The 16,781-nt window shown below is 37.8% G+C and overlaps 1 long non-coding RNA gene across 1 annotated transcript in view; it reads left to right on the top strand.

The window, feature by feature from the left end:
- The window catches only part of LOC103163044, a 154,845-nt gene that overhangs the window by 117,489 nt on the left and 20,575 nt on the right, over window positions 1-16,781 (top strand). The window contains exon 3 of the long non-coding RNA XR_004771520.1: window positions 666-758. This is a non-coding gene — a long non-coding RNA (uncharacterized LOC103163044). The remainder of the gene's footprint in view (window positions 1-665; window positions 759-16,781) is intronic.

The raw sequence follows: 16,781 nt of genomic DNA, 5'->3' as shown, positions 1-16,781 counted from the left end.
ATAGCATATCATGCAGCTCCTTGCCTAGAATCGGGGTTCTGTAATAACATCTAGACTTCAACAGGTTTGGGTTGTAGCCCTACCATGCAAACCCTGTTGCCTGGGACAACTATGGCCTCTTTTGGGCCAGTTCCACTCAGTGCTTGCAGCTTTTCTTGATAAAGACTTGTTAGTTCAGCCACCTCCAGTGCCTTGATTTGTCCACTGAAGCTTAGCCCTTTACCTTCACAACTCCATGCACAGATGGCTCAGAAACTCCAGGATGGGAATTAGATCCTGCCCAATGTCAACTGACCTCAGTGGCTTTCTCAGGCCTCAGTGAAAGTCTCTGTCCTCATGACCCTTTCGTCCTACATGCTTGCAAACTCAGCACTACACGGAAGGCACCAAGTTCTGCCATTTCAATATGCAGCGAGACTTCTATGGATGACATCTGGAGCAGCTTTTGTGTGCTTTCACAGCCCAACCTTGTAAAATATTCCCTTATGTGGCAGAGTGCCCTGGAGGCTCTGTTTTCTTAGGGATTTTCCTTTCAAAATGAATCCATAATTTTGTATCCCTAGATCCCACAATAAATGAGAGTTTTTCTCTCAAGATGTAACTTCTGTTGTCAGGGTGTAGAGTGCAAGGTCTCTCCCTCCAACTCCACCTTTGTCTTGTGACAGGGACAACTGTGTCTGCCATGGAACTCACAGAGATTTGTCTGCCTCTGCTTCCTGAGTATTGGGATTCAAGCCTTGGACCACTCTGACCTGCAGGTTTGTCTTGCCAATGATCCTGATGTCTTTAGTAATTATAGTCATTTCCAGGTGTGCCAGCCTTTCCTCCATGCCCATGGTTTTACCTTGTTCATGTTCCTTCCCTTGACAAACCACACATTTATTACTGCTTAGCTTTTTTATTTGAATTCTCACCATAAACATCGCAGAATGAATAAACAAAGCTATGCTACATTGTCTGAAAATAACTTTGTCTGCATGGTGCATTGTCTTAAAATATCCTCTTTCCAAACGATTTGCTCATTACTTTTAAACTCAATCTCACTCAGAGTTTCAGGACATGAGTGGAATAATCCAGATGTTTTGCCTAAATATGAGATAAATGACCCTTAGCTCAGTTTCTGAAAGAGTCCTTTTTTCTCTCTGGGAACTTGATGTGCCAGACTCTCACTGTCCATACTTCTCTCAACATTGTATTTTTCTGCACTTCTACTAGATTCTCCAATCAAAACTCTGCTTACAGCATTCTGGGATTTCTTTAGCTTTCAGTTCCAAATTCTTCTACATTCTTCTCATGAATTAGTTCCAAAGGTCTGCAAAGCACACGGTCAGGTTTGTCATAGCAATAGCTGTGCTTTTTAGAAGCAATATTTTGTATTAGCTACCTTTCCCATCACTGTGACCAAATATCTAACAAGAAGTAGTGTAAAGGAGCCTGGGTTTATTCGGGGCTATATAGTGAAGGAAAATGGTCCGCCGTGGTAGGAAATGTATGGCCATTTGCAGTCCCATGGAGAGAGAAGAACAAAGAAACGTGTATCTCAGTGGTCAACTAGGAAGCCCCAAATCATTTCTGATGGAATTTTTGTTGTCAGTCTTTTTCCCATAGTGTGTGAAGCATGATGGTGGATACTTTTCATGCTTTGTGTAATTTAGTTCTCACAATAGTGCTAAACGATTAGTTCTCGTTATACAGTTGTTAGACCTATGATTTAGAGTGATTAAATGACTTCTCCAATGCCATTCAAATAATAAGGAACAGAAATGGGATAGAAATAAACTTGGTTGGATTAAAAGGAAAAGACTGTTTTCATGTCACTTTGAGTTAGCTTTTTTTTATATTATCATTTATATCAATGTGTACCTGCACTTACAATTTCGCTGGCACGTAAAAGCTAATGTTCCTTGAATTAATAAATGGATTCATGATTATTTACTACACTAATTTTGTTTCTTTTTGGAAATATCAAAATGCTTTATTCTATGAGCATAGTAGAGAAATGATGCCTAAAAATATGTTTAGACAAAGAATCCTGCTTGAAGTTTTAGAATAGCTTGTATGTTCAATTTAATTTGCTCACTGAAGCTGGGAATTGGGAGAGTTAGCCTACAATTTCTTTTGTAGCAATTCTGCTTGCCTAATCATAATATAATTCTGCTTGGAAACAAACATAGCAACCATAATTAAGCTTTACTTCTAACTTCTAATTGACTGTAAGCCAGTAACAGCATGCTTTCATGGAACAAGTCCCATAGAGCACACAGAGCATTCCATAGCATTCCATTCCTCTTGTCATCAAGTCACCTGTAGCTCCCTCCTTACTCTGACTGTGAAACCAATTTTATTCTCATGTGCCTTGCTTGCAGTTTCTCTTTTAGACTGACCTTTTCCCAAATCATATTCCTAAGACACTGCATGAATTTTGTTATTTCCTTTCCCACCTGGCTTACCAGCCTTGAAATTATTAAGTGTATTCTGTTCCTTTTTTTCTTGCCCATGCAGGTGGTCTAGGATTAAAAACAAATTGCCACGGATTTAGCCATATGGGGGATAATTGAAATGTGTCCGTACACACTTTACTCAAAGCCTATCTGTAGCTGATTGAACAAACAGTAAGAACCATTAGGAGAACACTGAGTGGCAGTTCAAGAATGCTCCATTTAGTGCTGAAAACACTGGATTCTACTCTGTACTCGGAAATTTATTATTTCTGCTATGTTAGACAAGTCTCCTAAGCTCAGTGAGCTTCAGATCACTTATATAAAAATGAGTAGGTGAAGTATTGTAGACTTCATATCTCTCTGAGGATTTTTGGCACTTGTGGCAATGGAGACCTTGAGAATGGTGTGTGTGTGTGTGTGTGTGTGTGTGTACTAATAGTTATTTCCTTAATCGTTGTTTATTTCCTCCCCTAAACATCACTTAAGGCAACACTTATAAAAAGCAAAGTTTTAAGTAATTCACATGTTTTTACATAATTAAAGCTATAGTATAAAAGAAAGCAAACGAAATAAAATGTAAAACAAAGGTAAGAAGTACCCTTGTGTTTTCCCTAATCCCAGATGATGCGAAACAGTAGTCAAATGCTACCAATCACGTATTCTCTGGGAACACTGAGAAAGTTTATATGGCAAAGATCCTGAGGCACTTTAAACACTCAGTAAAATGTCCTTGGGATTCTATAAACACTGTATTTATTTTCATCAAACTACCTTCATTATTTTTGAAGACTTGTAAGGCTGGAAAACTTTAATTTCCTTCTCCATAAAGCTATTAAAATCAGTAAAACCACAGAGTTCTCAAATAACATGTTACTTCAAATTCAAGGATCAATTTTCTCTTCTTTCAAGCATGAAAGTTCTGTTTAAATTTGTTTGGTTAATGGATTTTTTTTCAGTGCTGAAATCATTTCCTCATCTTCATAAAGCATCATGTCACAGTGGCTACCCAGCATGATAACTAATTAAAAATTACTAAGCACATCTGCGAAATGTCTTTATGGATAAATAATAAATCTATAACCCAAATTTCAAACTCAGTAGGCAGGTACAGGGCAAATATACAATTTGCTGATAGGAGAATATACATTATTTTATTATTGAAACAGATAATACTCAACAGTGTGAAGACCTGGGTATGTGACATGAAGGCAGAGCACTATAGCAACTGACCATTTAGAATTTGGAGCAATGTTTGCCACAGTTTAGTCATTTCAAATAAATGCTTTTCCTCTGAATTAGTGAAAAAATTGCTTCATTTCTTCATTTCATATTGAAGGCAGAAAATTAATGTCTCCAAAAGTTTAATTTCCTTAAAATATGTGGTGGATGATAAATTAAGACCTAATACGTTTGTTCTATGAGTATATTAAATTTCAGGATGACCACTCAAGTCTATCTGTCCAGTTACTGAATCAAATGGACTATGGGATGCATCTAATTGTGTGGGAAATTATAGTTTAGATGGATTACCTTAAGATTGGTTTGAAAACTTGCTTGATCATTTATTCATTACAATTGTGGTTAACTGTGAGAAGGTGGACTGGGACTAAGATCCTATGGGCTAAAGTGCTCAATTTTGCCGCTGAAGAGATATAGCATCGTAAATATTCTAAATGATCTCAGAGGATGTCAGTCTTCTCACCTGTAAATAAGTGTATTGCTCTAAATGCCTCCCTCTTTTCTCTCAGTGCTAAGAGCACCTCCACATTTAAAATGTAATCAAGTGAATTTATTCCAGAATTCATGAAACTTTAAATACCTTTGTGCTGTGTATTCTCATACTCATTTTATTCCTCAAAGCTGTTTAAAATAAGATGCCATAACCCATGAATGAAAATCCACACATAGAATAAATATGTAAGCATAAAGAATTTAGTGACTTTTTGCTGTTTTAATATATGTAGTCAATTTTCCCCTACTGTTTGGATACTTCAAAAATAACTGTCAATAAAAGATATTAATTTCAAACTTACCCATCAGTGAAAACAAACAAACCCACCCATAATTATGCCTTGTCAAACAAATTACTGAAAATATTTGAAAATTAGTTGCTGAACATAAATAGAACATTGATTTTTCTTTATGCACATTTAACCAAATGTGTTGTATGCATAATTAGTTGTAAAGAGGTAAAACTATTTTAGAATATTTAATTCTGTTAGCTTCTATCTTATGAAGTTTTCATTTCTTTTCCATTTTCCCTGCATAGAGATTTAGGAAATATTCAAGTAGATGATATAATAAAACAGAATAATGTAATAGCTGCATAGGTGCGCTATATGATGAATATATTCCTGACATCGCAGTATATATTACAGTGAGTGGACTTTATATGATTTTTAAAGCAGTTGATGTATATTATCCACAAGCATATTGACATATGAAATTAAAACTTATGACAATATTGCTTATATTCACTTCCCTTAATATCTAGTAAAAAACTAGATACTAATCTAAAGAAGCATATGGGTTCTAAATTCTAAAAATTACAAATTTCTGATAAAAGACATTAAATGAAGGATGTTAGCAAAATGTCAAAATAGGAAGCTGCCTCTGTGTAGCTCCCACAGTACCAATTCTGTATCCACTCACAGACAAGTCTCTTTGTAGAGTCTTGGAATTCAAGTAGGAAGTTGTGAAATCCCAATGAAGCTCAAGACCTAAGGGGTTGTTTGGGGAATGCAGATCAACATGGAGTTAGTAGAGACACTCATTGCCTGCAGGTTCAAATCCAGAACTAGTCTATTCCCAGAAGGGCTGGGGCATATCCTTGTCTGACTCTAAGCTCACAAATAAAACAATTTGCTAAGAGATGCAGGAAGAATGACACAAAAACAGATTTACCACTCTGTGGACATGAGTCTCAAAAATTGACCCAAAAGTATCTTTATAAACTTAACTCCCACCCATTTACCCATAATCTCAATTTCTTTATAGCACAAGAATTGAGATGTGGACTTGAGTATCTGAACCCCTGAACCAACTTCCTTGGCCTTTGTCCTTCAGCAAGATCATTGAAGTATATTGAGTTTTCTCCAGCTCCTGTACTGAAAGCATGGGACTTTACCCTGTATACATAAAACAAAACAAAAACTGCTAGGAGAAATGTTCACTTCAGCCTCTGCAACAAGCCGAGCGTGGTGTTGCATGCCTTTAATCCCATTGCTCAGGAAGCAGAGGCGGATGGAACTCTGGGAGCTTGAAGCCAACCTGGTCTACAGAGTTGCAGGTCAGCAAGGGCTACATAGTGAAAGAACCTGTAGCAAAACAAAACGACAACAAACAAACAACAACAAAAACCCTGCCTCTGCATCCATGCACTTCTGTAGCAAGTTCTCCAGCTTTCCTCTGAACCACAGTAGATACCAAATTGTCCTGAGTCTTAACTTCAGCATTACTAGGGTGCAGACAGGGAGTAATACTGATGAACTTTTCAAAGATGCATCAGTGTTTGCTACCTGAACAGGTTTGCTGACCTGTATCTGATAGTAGATTCCAGTTTCTTAAAATTTCTAGTAGAAACAAAAATGATAAAAGTTAAAGAACACTGAACCAACACATATCAGTACAAACATACAACTCATAAAGACAGAAAAACTATAGAGATAAGTAAAAGAACTATGAAGCAGCCAATACATTTTTAACAAAATGGGAATAGCCAGGTGTTGGTGGCACACGCCTTTAATCCCAGCACTTGGGAGGCAGAGGCAGGCGGATCTCTGTGAGAGTTTGAGGCCAGCTTGTTCTCTAGAGTGAGTGCCAGGATAGGCTCCAAAGCTACACAGAGAAACCTTTGTAATCAAGCTCAGTGGTGGTGGCACACACCTTTAACCCCAGCACTTGGGAGCCAGAGGCATGTGGATCTCTTTGAATTCCATGCCAGCCTGGTCTACAGGGTGAGAACCAGCACAGCCAAAAGTACACAGAGAAACCCTGTCTTGAAAAGCAAGCAAACAAAAAAATCTCTAATCAAAAGATTGCCTGGATTAAAAACAAGATCAAACAATAAGCTCCCTACAAGTGACTTGCTTTAGCTTTAAATATACACAGGAAGTTAGTGTGACAGAATGAAAACAGTTATCCAAGGAAAATAGTAATCAAGAGAGAACTGTGAGACCTGAGGAGATGGGGGGAATGAAGGAGGAGGAAGAGGAAGAGGAAGCAGAAGAAGAAGAAGAAGAAGAAGAAGAAGAAGAAGAAGAAGAAGAAGAAGAAGAAGAAGAAGAAGAAGAAGGACAACAACAAGATCATTTAAAAAAATACTGAAGAGATGGCTCAGTGTTTAAGAATATGTGGTGCTCTTGCAGTGGACCCGGGTTCAATTCCCACCAACCACATGGTGGGCTCACAACCATCTGTAATGAGATCTGGTGCCCTCTTCTGGCCTGCAGTCATACATACAGGAAGAACACTGTATACATAATAAATAAATCTTAAAAACAAAGAAAATAAAATATTTAGAAGTAAAAGTAAACAAAGAAAAATATAGATCTATATACTAAATACTATATTGATAAAAAATTATAGCTAACACATAAATGGAAAGATGTCTCTCATTCTTTTTATGTGCATTGGTGCATGTATGTCTGTGTGATGGTGTTAGTTCCACTGGAACTTGAGTTACGGACAGTTGTGAACAGCCAAGTGGGTGCTAAGAATTGAACATGGGTCCTCTGGAAGAGCATCAAGTGTTCTTAACCACTGAGCCATCTCTGCAGTCCCAAATTTATTTATTTTGAGACAGGGTTTCTCTGTATAACCCTGGCTGTCCTGGGACTGACTCTGTAGACCAGGTTGGCCTTGAACTCAGAGATCCAGCTCCCTCTGCCTCCTAGTCCTGGGATTAAAAGCATGCAATCCTATGCCTGTCAACATCACACATTCTTCTATTAGAATTAGTATTGTTAAAACATTGTTATTACTTCCTCGAGGATCTACAGATTCAATATAATCATTATTAAAAACCAAATACCATTTTATGGTGATTGAAAATAATTCTAATATATATATATATATATATATAGCTACAAAACAAAAGTAAATGTAATCTTGAGCAAGAAGAAAGATTGATACACCACATGACTATAAATACTAACTTAAAGGTGTAGTAATCAGCCAGGTATCCTCTCACGTGCCCTATAATCCCGACACTCAAGCTTGAGAGCAATGAATTTAAATGTAACCTGATTAACACAGTAATCCCCATTGTATCAAATGGGAAGTGGGGCTGGAAACCAAAATGTAAAAGTGCTGGCACAAAAGCAAACATATTCCCCAGTGTGGTGGGATGCACCTGTAATTACAGTATGTGGTGGTTCAGGAGGACTGTGATAAAATAGGATATCTAAACTACAGAGTGAGGCCCTTTCTAAATACCACCTATTTCCCTAAAAGATTAAAAAAAGAGTGAAAAGTTGCCAGAAAACAGACTAATTGGAATAAGGAAGGTAGAAAGCTTATACATAACCTTGTGCCTTTACATTCAGTTGATTTGGGACAAATGTTTCATTAATGCCCAGTGAACAAAGAGAACTTACTTAATAAATTATTACAATAATTAATTAAGTGCTTAGTGCAAATCTATTCAAAGTAGGCTCACAGAATAAATGCATATCTCTAAAATGTTAAACTACAAGAAGACAATCTTTCCTTATTCACTATTGGTGGAAATGTAAACTTGTACAGCCTGTATGGGAGTAAGCTGAGGTTCCTGAAACACTTTAAAATAGAACCATGAAATGATATGATCCAGCTATTGCATCCCTTGTATGTATTCAAAGGATTCTAAGGCAGCATCCCCCAGAGATGCTTGCATATACATGTTTATTGTTACACTATCACAATAGCTAGTATATAGAGTCAGCATAAATGTCAATCAACAGACAAATAAGTAAAGAAAATGCCCAGGCTCATGATAGAATTTCATGTAGCCATAAATAAATATAAAATTAAAACATTTGTGGGAAATTGTATAGAACATCTTATCCATGCCCTAGTCAATGGCCCCACACCCATGCACATATGGGCAGTACTAATTGAACTCATGGGGTTATTAATAACAAATCTGAGGACATACAGTTGTGAAGGTGACAGGATAGGGGACACTCAGGAGAGTTGAAATAATTTAATGGCAGGTGGATATGATCAGAATACACTGTATAAATGTATTAAATGTTTAAAGATTTTTATTTTGGTTTTGTGAGACGGGGTTTCTCTGTGTAGCCCTGGCTGTCCTGGAAATCACTCTGTAGACCAGGCAGGCTTGGAACTCACAGAGATCCACCTGCCTCTGTCTGCAAAGTGCTGGGATTAAAGGCGTGCACCAACACACCTGGCTTAAGTTTAAAATATTATTTGAAAAAACAAAACCATCATATTTTCTCTCGATTGAATTCTGTAAAATGTGAAAAAAATTCAAAATAAACAAAAACTTCAAATATCCAATTTAATTGAAAATGGGCAAAAGACACAGAGACTTTCACTAAAACTCATGTTCAGGTGGTAAAAATGAAATGAAGTAGTACTCATTATTAGAAGGGAAATACAAAACTACAGATGGATCACTACATACTTAATAGATTAGTTAAGGTAAAATCAACTTACACTCTAAGCTAAGTACATGTTTTCATAAAAGCTTTACGAAGAACAGAACAAACCTGGAAGCAACCCAGATTTTCTTCCCTGGAAAAGTTGTTACTATGAAATACTATTTAGCGATAAAAAACATGAATTACTAATTCAGGCAACAGTTTGGATTATGGTGATATATTTTTTGATAAAGACTCAAAATTTCTGCTTACTATGTAATTTTATTTATGTAACATTCTTCACACGACAATGTTATAGAGAAGGGGTAACAGTACTGCTAGTCAAAGCTTAAAGAGGATATGCAATTAAAAGGGGAGTGGGTACAACTACAGAAGAACAATATGAGTGTGATATTAAGATAAACTTGTTTGTTGTCTTTATTGGATTGAGAGATACCTCAAAGATTAATAGGAATCATACCTCTGGGTGGGCCTTTTCTGTTATTTCCAAAAATTACATCACTAGGAACATGCTCTTGAAGGCAGTATCTCAACCTTGGCACTATCACATGCATTTATCTTTTTTTTTCTTGTATGCAGTAACGAAAAGAGCATTCCTCTGCCACACACCTCCATGATGTGCTATTCATAAACATAGGTCTGTCTTAGTCATTGTTCTATTGTTGGGAAGAGACAGCATGATCAAGGAAAGTCAAGAAAGAAAGCATTGAATTGGGAACTTGCTTTCAGTTTCAGAGGTTAGTCCATTATCATCATGGTGTTGAACATGGCAAGAGTATGGTGATGCACAGTGCACTGGGGCGGTAGCAGACAGCTACACCCTGATCTGTAAGAAGTAAGAGACAGACTGAGTCTGGCAGGAGCTTGGGAAACATCAAAGCCCCACTCCTGTGACACATTTCTTCCAACAGGGCCACAACTCCTAATCCTTCTAATCCTTTCAAAGAATCTACCCCCTGTGACTAAGCATTGAAACATATGAGCCTGTGGGGGCCATTCATATTCAAACCACAACAGGGTCAAAAATCTATTGACTGAATCCTCTGGGACTGCCAGCCAAAATAAATAATTACTCCACTAAGTTGTTCTCTTGGTATTTCTGCTGCAGCTTCACAACAGTCACTAATATAATGAGGGATCTATCCAATGATGGAAATATTTTATTGTTTGAATTCATCAATGTAAATATAGTCATTACACTGTATTGGATCTTTCCAAGATGTTGTCATAGAGAAAAGCTGAGTACCTTTACTTTTATGTTGCTTCTGAGACAAAATGGCAAGTATTTAGTTGCTTAAAATAATCATTAGTTCTCTTTATAATCCTAGAATTCAGAAGTCCAGAAAAAAAAAAGCCTTATCAAGGGGGCCAGAAAGATGGCCAGTGGTCTTGTTCTCCTCCCCCTCCCCTTCTTCCCTTCTCTCCTTCCCACATCCTTCCTCCCAATTTGCTCATGGGTTCTTGTCCCACTTCCCTTCTTCGAGGGAGCATGCAATGCCTTGATAGAGGGAGACAGTACAGGTATGCAGAGAGGTCTGGCACATGGGAAATGTTAGGGGATCCACAGGGATGACCCCAACTAAGAATCTAGGCAGTGGAAGAGAGGATGCCATTGATGCCCTTCCCCATTTCTAGAGCCTTCATCCAGTAGCTGTTTGTAGCAGAAACAGGCACCCACAGCTAAACACTGAACCATACTCCTAGAATCCAGTTGTGGAGAGGGAGGAGGAATGAGCAAAGGAGCCAAGACGGTGCTGGAGAGACCTGAAGAAACAGTTGACCTGACCTAGTGAGAGCATGGAGACCCTAGTCATAAAGCTGGGGAAGTAGCATTGGATTGAACCAAGCCCTCTGAATGTGAATGCCAGCTAGGAGGCCAAGACAGTCTATGGGACCTCTAACAGTGGAGCCAGTCTTTATCCCTAGAGCACAAATGGACTTTGGGAGCCCATTCCCTATGGAGGGATACTATTGCAGCCCAGATACAGGAAGGAGGTCCTGGGCCCTCCCCTGAATGGTATGACAGACTTTGATAGTTGCCGTGGAGGGCCTCACTATCTCTGGGTTGGAGGTAGGGAGTGGGTTGAGGGGTGGTTGGTGGGGAGGATGGGAGGGCAAAGGAATGGGGGGATGGATATGTAAATTTGAGTGCTTCTAAAATGAAATTTAAAAAAGAAAAAAAAAGGTGGCCAGTGGTTAAGAGCACTGGCTGCTCTTCCAGAAGACCCAGGGTTCAATTCCCAGCACCTACATGGCAGCTCACAACTGTCTGTAATTCCAGTTCTAGGGGAATTACACATAATGCACATAAAGGTAAATAAAAATAGATTTTTTTTAAAAAGCCTTATCAAGGTACACCAAGGTGTCAGTACAATTTTGCTTCTTTATGAAGGTTCTGAGTGCAGAATGTGATTTTTTTTGCCAGGTTTGTGAAGAATTATGTGCTGGGGATGGAACACTGAAACTCCTAACATGCTAGACAATCACTCTTCTACTAAGCTACACCCGGATCCCTGTCTCTTTTCTTTTTGGCTCCTACTGGCCATCTGTATTCCTCAGCTAGTATGACATTCCTCCGCATCAAAATACATCATCCAATCAGTTTCCATTATCTTTCACCTTGATTTTTTTCTAGTCTTGTTTTCCTCTGCTTCCTTCGCATAAGGACGATTTTGTATCTAGACGTGCGAAGGTATTACAAGATAATATCATTTTCCTCTAGTGAACCATGTTTATCAAAGTTTTTTTTACCACATAAGGCAATATTGCTAAGTTCCAGGAATTAGAACTTGGATATATGTAAAGGCCAGTCAGCAAATAAAGCATGTACAGAACTTTTCTATATTATTTATAATTTATATGTGGGTACCACATATTTATATCAAAATAGTAATTTAATTAATTAAAATATGTTAGAAATTGTTTAATCCTGTAATTTCTTAAATAGCCCATGTTTTAAAAAACAGTACAAAAGAATTTTATAGGCCCTTAGTTTTAAAATAAATTGTTTATGATTAATAAGTTTAAATATTAAAAAACAGGGACTCAAGAGATGGTTCAATGGTTAAGAGCACTTGCTGCTCTTGTAGAGGATGTGGATTGGGTTCCCAGCATCCACATGGCAGCTGACAATTGTCTGTAACTACAGTTCCATGGGATCTGCTGCCATTTTGACCTCATATATACCACCATACATGCATGTGGTAAGGGACTAGAGAGATGGCTCAATGGTTGAGAGCACTGGCTGCTTTTCCAGAGGATCTGGGTTCGATTCCCAGTACCCACATGGCAACTCACAATGGTCTGTAACTCCAGTTCCAGGGGACATGACACCATCACACAGACATATTCAGGCAAAACACCAATGCACATAAAGTAAAAATAATAAAATATTGCTAAAAATTTTAAAATAAAAGTAACTTTTTATGTTTATGACTCATACAATCAAATCAAATCCAAACATGAAATAAAAATTTTAAAACAATGGAATTCAAATTAGAAAGTTTCTTATAGTGAGGTTTATTTGCTTGAAAATGATGTCGTAATGTTGATTTTTTAGATTCACTTTATTTTTAGAGTGTTGATAACACCAAGTACTTGTAATTGTTTAGGGAAATTAAGAAGTTTGTGGAGAATAGTGGGATATCTCATCCAACCAGCTCAAATTACAATGGGAAGCCTCTCTCCCTCTACCTTCCCTCCCCATCCTCTCTCTCAGTGTCATCCTATTTACCAGAACATAAAACAAAACAGATCTTCTAGAAACATGTCATTCATTTGTGGTGATTTATTATTTATGAGTTATTAAAGCTTGCCTGAGGATTCAGAAAGCAAAGTCAGCCTCAAACTATAGAGTGCAGACAGTGGTGATACACACCTTTACTCCCAGCAGCCAGAAGCTAGGAGGTGGTGGTACACACCTTTAATCCTATGACTCAGGATTAAGAGGTAGATGGATCTTTGTGAGTCCAAGGCCACCCAGGTCTACACAAGATTGATCCAGTTCTGAAGAGAAACAGCTCACACAAAGATGATCTCAGTACCTGGGATCACAGGCCTTTAATCCCAGCATTAGGGAGGTATATAATCCAAGAGCAAGGTCTCAGTATGAAGCATTCATTCTCTAGCCACATTGAAGATAGGAGGGATTCATTCTTCAGCCACATTGAGGATAGGAAAACATTGAAGTCTCAGATACTCCCGCCATGCTGAGGAAAGGCAGCAGAAACAGCCCATTCAGCCTGATGTAGTGGCAAGAGCTAGTGGCCCACTACTTTGCTTTTCTAATCTTCAGCTTGAAGTTTGAACCCCAATATCAGTCTCTGGGCCTTTATTTTTTTGTTACATTTATTGGTTGTTTATTGTTGTTGTATTTCCTTTGGAATGTCAGTGGTTGATTTGTATACTGACAATATAAATGTGTAAAGAGTATTTTTTTAGGATGTTAGAAGAGCGTACTTTATGCAAGATGCTTTCTGTTGTCTTCATAATAACATATTCCTGATAAAATAACAAGAGTAGCCACAGACTTACTAGAACATGTGGTCCAGAACTTAGTACATGGCTCCCCTAACTACAAATCAGTCTGTGAATGTTACTGCTATCCTTTCTAGCTTCTATATTAGAGGTAAGAAAAGAATAATAGGGTTAAAATGAGTCTTGGGTTACTTACATAGAAGTATCTGGTTATAACTTGTTTTTCTCCCTAGAACAATACTTTTCATTGGAATTTTTATGTTTATTAACTCAGTACATAGCAATTCAATTTGGTTTGCCTAACATACGCTGTGCTACTGGATGTGCAAATTGGCAAGCCTCTTTAGAAAATTAGTTGGCAGGATTTATACATGACCTGCACCCCAGCAATTCCACTCCTAGCTCTACACTCAACAGAAATGCATGCCTGTGGTCACCAAAAACATGCATAAAATATTCATAGAGGCTTTATTCATAAGGACTCTACGCTGTAAAATACCCATACTATCAACAATTTAATGAATAAATTAGGTACATTCACACAACGGACTTTTATATGTACACATACTGGCCAAACTACCACTTCACAGAAAAAATATGATTGAATCTCATAAACTTGATGTGAAATGAAAGAATTCAGACACCAAAGTGGCAATGCATTATGATAATATGCATTTAGAAATTGAAAATTAGATAAAATTAAACTGTGCTGTGAAAAGTTGGGAGTGAGGTTGTTTAAGTCAGAGAGTGGATAATGACAAAAAGAGAGGCTAAAAGGTGCTTTTGCGATGCTTATTATGGTGTTTCTTGATTTGGATGTGTTCGGGGTGGGGAAACTGAAATTCAGTTACAGCTCCTGTGTATTTATACACATAAGTTGAACTTAAAGTAAACAAATGAAACAAAACCATCAAAAACTATGCCAGTGGAGACCATCCGTCTCTACTTTAGTAATTATTCACCTGAAGTAATGTGTGAAGGATTGTGTTTGTATTTTATTTTTATAATTTGATTCTTCATGTGACCAGTGAATTTATTCATATTCACTATATTTGTGTTCAAATGGTTCCTTATTTGTTTGTGTCTGATTAGATGTAGCCATTAAAATTTGAATTTGTTTCAATGTTAACTGTTTGAGGGTTTATATAAGATTATTTATCTTCCCTTTTGAGTGGTATAACTTTTTCTCATTGGAATTCTAAAATGTCAAAGAGACATACAACCTGAAACTTTCCATTGCTCTCTTAGATTCTTCTTCCAGTTTAATTCATAGCACGTGTACAATCCCCTCCCCACACACAAACAATGGTTGGGAGTAACATGGCTATCTCACAATGAGAAAAGTTAACTGGATGCTGCATTTTTCTTATAATAAAAAGGCAGTATAATTGCTGTGATCATAAATATGAGGTGACTGCCCTTAGACTTACTCTAGATGACTTTCTGCTAGTCTCTGTTTTCTCTGTCCTCTCCCATGTTTCACTAGGAGGCTGAAACTTACATCTGCATCTAATATTCTTTTAAATGTGAAGTCAATTCAGTTTCTTTTTTAAATTTTTTATTTAAAGTAGAAACAAGATTGTTTTACATGTCAATCCTTGTTCCCTCTCCCTCTCCTCCTCCCCTGCCGCCCACTAGCACCCTACCTATCCCATACCATATCTGCTCCCCAGGGAGGGTGAGGCCTTCCATGGGCGGGGGGGAGGTGTCTTCAGAGTCTGTCATATCCTTTGGGATACGGCCTAGGCCCTCCCCCCGTGTGGTAAATTCAGTTTCTTAGAAATACTCAAATAGTTTATATTCTCAAGTCTTTTTCACTACTGCTTCCTCAGGTAGTCAGTTTTAATCTGACATTGCAGAAAATCCAGATGAAAGACTGTTTCCAAGTCTGATTTCATAAACACTTTCTAATTGTCCTTGACTTATAAATTGTCTTGTTATAGAATTCTAGGCTTGAAGTCAAATTTTATCATAATTTTAAAGATTTGGTTCCTTCAGCTGACCTGAACAAGGGAGAGCTCTTGGTCCCCAAACTGATACCTGAGAAACCGCCATGGGACTGATCAAGACCCCCCTGAATGTGGGTGTCAGTGAGGAGACCTTGGAAATCTATGGGGCCTCTTGTAGTAGATCAGTACTTATTGATACCATAGGAATGGACTTTAGGAGCCCATCCCACATGGAGGGATACTTCCTGAGCCTAGACACAAGGGTGTTGGCCTAGACCCTATCCCAAAGAATAAGACAGACTTTGAAGAACCCCTATGGAAGGCCTCACCCTCCCTGAGGAGCAGAAAGGGTATGGGATAGGTAGGGTGTTAGTTGGGAGGTGGGCAGGGGAGAAGGGGAGGGAAAGGGATCTGGGATTGACATGTAAAATAATTTTCTTTCTAATTAAAAAAATAAAAACAGATTTACTTTCAAGGTCCCACTTTTGTTCTTGAAATGTCTTTCACTACTTTCATTTGCTGTGGAGGGGTGTATGTGCGCGCGCATTTGCGTGTGCATGTGTGTGTGTGTGTGTGTGTGTGTATGCACATGCATGAGACACAACATGAATGTGATATATTTTCTATGGTCCTTTCAATACCATGCTCTAAAATAAAATTTCTGCATGATATTCCCTGACATATTTATGTTTTCTGCATTCATTGCATTGAGTACAGATCTTTTAAATCCAGAATTTCAGATGACCTAGTCTTTAAAATATTCTTGCATAATTTCTTTGATAATTTCTATTTAGTTTGCTTGTTATTTGTAACTATCTATTCCAAAAATTAATGACGTAAAATAGAAACATTATTGTTTCTAAAGATTTCATGAGTATCAGGAATCTGCTAAGGTGGAAGCCGCTTGAAAGCTCACACATTATTACAGTCTGATCATGACAAGTAGTAGTGATATAGCCACCTGAACACATTGCTGGCTGACTGATTCTTTAAAAGTATCATCTCAAATGGACTGATTAGAGCCACTGAAGATCTGAAGATCAGCCAGATATTAATCTCAGGGTAACTTGGCACATGGAAGTTGGGTTTCCATTAGAGCATGCACAATCATTGTTTCAGGAAATAGGTAGCAAAAATCACTAATTCTTTGATGTTTGTTGAGCCTACTAATAATTGGCCTAAATTGAACAACAGCAACAAAATGGCTTCCATGAATGAGAGGGAATTCTCTAGAAAACTGCCTTCAGGTTTCATATGTATCATGAAATATCTTAGGCCTCTATTTGCCTCTCTTTGGATTCAAAGTG

Source organism: Cricetulus griseus, chromosome X, assembly GCF_003668045.3.
Source record: "Cricetulus griseus strain 17A/GY chromosome X, alternate assembly CriGri-PICRH-1.0, whole genome shotgun sequence".
Lineage (NCBI taxonomy): Eukaryota > Metazoa > Chordata > Mammalia > Rodentia > Cricetidae > Cricetulus > Cricetulus griseus.
Note: the sequence above shows the minus strand (reverse complement) of the source record. Positions and strands in the feature narration are given on the sequence as shown.